The sequence below is a fragment of the Orycteropus afer genome, unplaced genomic scaffold (genome assembly GCF_000298275.1).
Source record: "Orycteropus afer afer isolate SDZICR_OR568_19922 unplaced genomic scaffold, OryAfe1.0 scaffold00259, whole genome shotgun sequence".
Classification (NCBI taxonomy): Eukaryota; Metazoa; Chordata; class Mammalia; order Tubulidentata; family Orycteropodidae; genus Orycteropus; species Orycteropus afer.
The window spans coordinates 1597082-1604429 of NW_006921846.1; the positions used below are offsets into that span (position 1 = coordinate 1597082).

General features: G+C 40.4%; 1 pseudogene; it reads right to left on the minus strand.

The window, feature by feature from the left end:
- Positions 1-4: 4 nt before the first annotated feature.
- On the minus strand, positions 5-2637 carry LOC103204784 (annotated as a pseudogene).
- Between the last annotated feature and the right edge of the window lie 4711 nt (positions 2638-7348).

Sequence of the window (7348 nt, forward strand, 5' to 3'; positions counted from 1 at the left end):
GAATGTCAGTTCCATTGAAGCAAGTGTGAGCTTTTGGCAGGTTGTTGGTGCAGGCGTTAATCTGGTGTATTGTGGAGAGTCGTGGGCCTGCAGCACCTTATAAAGCTTTGAAGCCCTGCAGAGGCACTCTAGCCTATCCTGTCATAAACACAGTAACTGTGCTCATCACTCTTCATTTTAAAAAAATTCCATAGCTTCCAGAACCAATTTTCAACATTACTGTCTAGTGTACAGTGTTTTAACCGGTCATTAACATCTATCTTTCCAAGTCTACAAATAATGAGCTCTAACTCCTTGTCATCAAATGTCTTCAGCACATGCTGTCAGATTGTTGAATGCTTTCTGCAGAGGCAGGAATTGAGCCTCAGTGCCTCGTAAAGATCTCCACTTCATGTAGAGCCTGACATATTCTTTTTTCATTTTCTTCAGTTACATGGATACTTTTGTCATTTGGTTTAAGTTCATGCTGAATAATTTCACCATGTGCATTATGTTCAACACAAAAGGTATAGTCCAAGACACCTGTAATATCATTCTCAAGTACCCACACTAAACTGTTATGAAGATCTGGATCAACTAACTGCATGTCATCCAAAATAATTGATATCCCAGGCAACTGTTATTAAAAGGCAATGTGAAACCACCATCAATATAATGTCCACGAAACACAGCCATTCCCATTATCCACCCAACAAAGTGGAAGTGGGTAAATGCTCCAGATTAACTGCAGAATCAGGATTGATCTGCAGTGTATAGATATCATCACTCGAATACTGGAAAAGGCCATAGTATGATGTCTTTGGTTCTCTAGTGCTGCTGTAACAGAAACATCACAAGTGGATGGCTTTAACAAACAGAGATTTGCTGTCTTACAGTTTAGGAGGCAAGAAGTGTGAGTTCAAAGTGCCAGCTCTAGGGGTGAAGGCCCCACAACCTTGGGCTTTAGCTCTGCCTCCTCTTGTAGGTCCACTAGAGCTGGATGCTTTTACTGACTCACACAGCTGGCTTCTGAGGCTAACAAACCCAAGATGACAGGTAAAATGGCACAATCCCAAGATTGATAGGCAACATGGCAAACCACTGGTTTAAGTCCAGAAACAATCCTAAGATCAGCAGGCAACACAACAGGCCTAGACTTGGCCAAATGCAGGACCCAGATGTGTCCAAGAGCTAGAGACATTTCTCAAAACGTATACACTAGAAGCAGGCCACATCCCGAATGTAGCTACCTAGCTACTCATGGCAGATTCCACCATAGAGGTGATTACAATCTCATCATGAGCAATAACTACATCCAGCTGCCCAGCCACTCAAAACTATGGCCCAACCAAGTTGACACACAACCTCAACCACCATATATGGATTCAGCATTTCATGAAATAAGGGATATAATCATTCCCTGGCAGCCCCTGCATAGTCAAGGTCTTCTTCTCTGTGAAATTTTATCATTAATTGCTTTCATAGATCTTTTGGTCTCAAAAAAAGATCTTCATGACTTGTAGATATGATTCTTCAAAAATCTATTCCCTGGGAACCTCAGGGCAGCAGTGGCCAGCCTGAGGCTGTTGTTGGGAGATTTCTTGCCAAGACATTTTCAGTTTCTGAACCAGGTCTGGCTTATAACTCAAGACTGTCAGGCTCTCCATGTCATCAGGGCATAATAATATCACTTGCATCTGCTGTTGGTCTTTCAATGGATCCTCCCAGTTTAAAACTAAATGCACGTTACCAGAGAGCTGGGAATTTGTGAACAGTGTTGTTCTGTTATGGTCAATGAAATAAAGTCTGCCTATTGCCATATTACTGATTTCCCATCCAGGAGGCAGTGGACCAGGCTATTCACAATCAGTGTTGCATTCTTGGATCTTGCCATGTGCTCACACCAGTCTGGGTATGTAAGAAGCACACCTTACCTTGTTACATTATCCTCTGTTCAGAGCCTTCTGGTAGGTCTGGAGGAGTATGTAAATGCATCCTGTTCGTATAATTTCTATGTCATTGAGACCTGACTCTCTTCTCTGCCAGTCTTGGATCTGAAGATTTTCCACATGTTACAGTATTTGTTCCACTACTTGAACGGTTCTCATCAAGAAAGCATCTGACAGGTGTGGCAGGACCAGAATATTCCAATGCTGGTCATTTTGGGTGTTCCCACTGCATAGTTCTTGTTATGTGGTTTAGATACTGGGTTCTTCCAGAGAAGGCTCGCCTTTCTTCCCAACCATCTGGTAAATCATTGTCAAACAAACAACTGGAGTCCACAACTTGTCCTCCTTTGCCTATTTGATCTCTGGACTGAAGATTTACTACTGTTTGTCCTCTAATTGTATCATTGTCATTTGACCCAAGTTTGCATAGATTCAACCTCTTATAACCAGTGTCTTTGAGGCAGTTGATGGTATTGGAAGGAAGATGAACACAATCAAGAAATCCAGCATCTTATTTTTTATGGATCTTCTTGTGATTCCATACACTCATCATAACTGAATCAGACTTTCCAATAAAATCATGATGCTGATTCTCCTTTGGAGCAAGTATATTCTTCACAGTATCTGCAAAATGGCACTGCCCAGCTTCATCAATGACCCCCTTAGCAAATGAGTCATGAAGTTGGGAAAAAAAAAATCCTTTTCTCAAGTTTTTTTTTTTTTTTTTTTCTTTATTTTAGTTCTTCCTATCCTTTGTTTTTCCTTTTGCACAGAATACTATCAGGAGTGTCTCAGCAGGTCCATTCTCTGGTCTATGGAGTTAGATGGCAAAGTGCAGCCAAGTCACCACAGTTTCCAGTCACCAAAAGGTTCCATCTCCTCACATCCTTGCCAGCATTTGCTGTTGTTTTTTAATCAGTGCCATTTTTAAAGGGGTGAGATGATAGCTCATTGTAGTTTTGATTAACATCTCTCTAATGGCTAATGCGGAGCTCTGGTAGAGTAGGGCCTAAGGCACTTGACTGCTAACCAGAAGGCTGGCGGTTCAAACCCACCAGCCACTCCTCGGAAGGAAGATGGGGCAATCTACTTCCATAGTGATACTGCCTCGGAAACCCAAGGAGGGGTCTCTATGAGTCAGGTCTGACTCGACGGCACATAACAACAACAATAACAAATGGCTAATGAGTTTGGACCCCCTTTTAAGTGTTTGTTGGCCACTTGAATGTCCTCTTTGGTGAAATGTCTATTCATATCCTCTGCCCATTTTTTAATTAGATTTTTTGTTTATTGTTGTTGAGTTGTTGACGTTTTCTATGTATTTTAGAGATTAGACTCATATTGGATATATTGTTCCTGAAAAATTTTTCCTAGTCTGTAGGTTGTCTTTTTACTCTTATGATGAAGTCTTTTGATAAACATAAATATTTAAGTTTTAGGAGGTCCCAGTTATCTAATTTATCTTCTGCTGTTGGTGCATTTGCAGTGGTGTTTGGTAATCTTTTTTTTTTTTTTTTTTGAAAAGTAGGCCTCATGGTTTTGTCCATATGTTATCTTCCAGGAACTTTATAATTTTAACTTTAAAGTTTAGATCCGTGACCCATTTTGAGTTATTTTTGTGTATGCTGTGAGGTGTGGATTCTGTTTCATTTTTCTGCAAATGGATATCCAGTTTGGCCAACATCATTTGTTTGTTCTTCCATTGAATGGACTTCAACACTTTGTTGAAAATCAGCTGTCCATAGATGGATGGATTTATTTCTGAATTCTCAATTATATTCTGTTGGCTTATGTATCTATTATTAAACCAGTACTGGGCCCTTTTGATTACTGTGGTTCTATAGACTCCATAGGATTTTTAAGGCTTTGACCTTTCAGAAGCAGATCACCAGGGCTCTCTTCTGAGATTCCATTGGGCGAGTTTGAACTGCCAACCTTTTGACTAGTAGTCAAGTGCTTAATTGTTTGTAATACCCAGGAACTCTCATGTTACAGTTCCCACTGCCATCAAGTTGATTCAGACTCATAGCGACCCCCATTGGGTTTCCAAGGCTGTAAATTTTTCTGGAAGTAGATTACCTCATCTTCCTCTCATGGAGCAGCTGGTGAGTTTGAACTACTGACCTTCTTGTTAGCAGCCACATGCTTTACCCATGTGTTACAGTTAGGAGCACATAAATAAGTGTAGTAAGGCAGGTCATACCCAAAGTAATGCAAAAATGATAAGCTAGGACATTTCAAAGGGTTGGGTCTCTAGGCTGAATTTCTGTCAGTGTGTCATGCAGCTTGTGGCTACTGTTGGCTTGTGAGGCTCACCTATGATGCAAGCACTAGAACAGAGTAATGATGTAGGGTCCTTTTATTATAACTCTCATTGACTGCATAATAACAGGAAATTTTCCTTTCTAGACATGGTCTCACTCTCATCCTAGGGGGGCTGTAGCATAATTGGCAGGGCAAGTCAGTCTAGGAACAGGTCAGAAGGGAGAAGAGTGAACCTCCTGTCCCATCCACTGAAAAGGAGAGGTCTGAATCGGGCTATTCATTGGCAAGAAGGTGTTGATTTTGGAGGTGGGGTTTTGGAGGGGGTGTGTAGTGAAGGAAGCAGAAGCACAACTATTAAAATTTGTTCCAGATACAAAAGGTGGCTTTGAGAGAAGTTAGATGCAATTTTGATCTGTAAAGCCTGTGATTTAACAATGAGTTTCCTCTTGGAAGAAATCTTTTTCATCTTGCTCTGGAAGACCGGTTAGCTCATTCTATTAAAGTAGCAATTGCAAACAGCAGCAAGTATGAGCAAGATGAGGCAAGGCAGGTGGAGTTGTGGCAGAAGTCAGAGTCCTGGAGGCATGGTGGCAAGGGCGCAGTTGGCATAGACATCCTTTGTAAGACAGGAGAGTTTTAGCAAACGACAGATAAATCCTCAGTGGCATAATATAGTCTACTTATCCTAACAAGCCTCTAGTCAGGGAGAACTTCAATTATGCAAAGTAGAGTCTAACTTACTCATGATAAAGTAACAAACACCAAGGTAACCAGAAGTATGGATTCTTATAAAGCCTCAATGACCTCCCATAGGTATGCAAATGAAAGTAAAAGCCTGTAATTAAAGTATAACTTTGAGGTTAGTGTGAGAAAGAAATCATAGCAGACCTGCATTTTCAGTCTCTTCTATTTCTTAATTTCTATTTCCATTCACTTGTTCTTTCATTTTTTATTTATCACATATTTATTAATCTTTCACTGAATACTAAATACTGAATATACAGTGGACTGCCAGAAGAACAAACAAATCAGTCTTAGACTAGGAAATACAACCAGACTGCTCCTTAGAAGCTAGGATGGTGAGATTTTGGTTCCCTTACTTTTTTTTTTTCAATTCCAAAAGACACCTTTATTTTCTTTTAAAAAAGTTTCTTATTGTTATTTGGGTGACAGTTTACAGAGCAAATTCATTTTCCATATAGCAGTTCATACACATTTTGTCTCTTGACATTGACTGCAATTCCCCAAAATGCAACAGCTCTCTTCCTACTCCCTCCTCGTAGTTACTTCTTCCCTGTGTCCTTCCCTCCCATGCACTTCGGCTCCCTGAACTTGTCTCCCTGTGCATACACTGCCCTTCTGTTGTCCCATGATTGATCTCTCCAAGGAGTGTATCTACTCAATGTAAATGTTCAGCCCACATACCTGTCTATTATTTGGCTTGAAGTCACAGGAGTGAGTTCAATTCCAGTCCTGAAGGGTAGCTAGGGCCCACAGTCTCAGGGGTCTCACCAGACTCAATCAGACCAGCAAACCTGGTCTTTTTTTTTTTATGATTTTGAGTTTTGTTCCACATTGTCCTCCCCCTATATCCAGGATCTCCTACACAAATACCCCTCTGAGTGGTTGACAGTGGTAGCCGGGCACCATCTAGTTCTTCTGGTCTCATGGTCATATAGGCTGATCACATGACCTACCCGTCCCTTGGACTAATTGTTTCCACACATCTTTGGTTTTCTTCATTCTTCTTTGCTCTGGACGAGGGGAGACCCATCATTTTGGCTCACTTACTTTGGACACATCATCAGGAAAGATCCATTGCTAGAAAAGAACATCATGGTCGGTAAAGTAGAGGGTGAACAAAAATGAAGGAAACCTTCCATGAGATGAATTGACACAATAATCATAATAGTGGATTGAAATGGAGATGGTATAGGACTGGGCAGCATTTCATTCTATTATATATAAGATTACCATGAATTGGAGCTGACTTGATGTCAGCTAACAACATGTACTGAATACTGTGCTAGATACTAGACATACAGAGATAAATATTAACCAATCAATCCTTGCCTTTGGGATTTTATAAGCTTATAGAAGAGTCATACAGGGAAATCAATATTCATAAGTCAGTGTGATAAAGTTCAATGATAAAGGTATATATACCATACTATGGGTGCAGAAAAGTCAGGAGAAGCTTCCTGGAGGAGCTTATCTTTGAGTTAAATCTTGAAGGAAAGGTTAAGAGGTAGCCAGACAGACATGGAAAGAAAGTCTAGGGGTGTGAACAAATTCCAGGCATGGGGAACAGCATGAATAAAAGTACAAGTATAAAACAGTGCAACACATTCAGGAAAGTACAAGTAGATTGGTATGGCTAATACAAAGAGCATATGTGGGAAAGATGGGAGACAAGGCCAGAGAGGTTGGTAAGAAATGGCTTAGAAAAGGCTTTGTGTGCTAAATTAGTGTTTTACCTTTATTTTGAAAATTTTGAGGAGTGATTGCGGGGTTTTAAGCAGGAAAGTACATAATCAAATTTGTATTTGAGAAATTTCAAGGAGTAACTCTGTAGGACAGTGGATCCTATAGGGCCAGACTATGAGAAGGTACCTCTAACTGCCAAGGTGGTATCCTCACTGTGTCTTCTTTGCACTGCTTACATTAAGATTTGGAATTACAGAACTGGGTGAGGAAGAGGGAGATGGAGCCCAGTATGACTCACATATCTCTGGCTTGAGAGTCTGGGTAGATATTGAAGTCATTAATGGAGAAAGAAAATCATAGTGTTGGGAAGAGGTGGTGGGAAAGTACAGTTTGAAATATGTGGAATTCACAGTGCCTTTGGATTAGCCAAATAGACATACTTGGTTCACACTTGGATATGTGAGTTTTGGGCTTGGGAGAGAAGCCTGGTTTGGAGGTAATAGTTGAAGTTTTATTTAAATATGTGAGATTACAAGGGACAGTGTATAATATGAAGACAGCATAGAGCTATGATTGGAGTTCTGGGTGATAATGTTCAGTTGGTGAGCAACAGTAATGCTTTCAAAAGCTTTTAAAAGACACAATCATAAAGGTAGGAACAAAAGTATGGGTGCCAAGGGAAGAAATGGACTACTAGAAGAAAGAACAAATCTGTCTCAAAGGAAGTA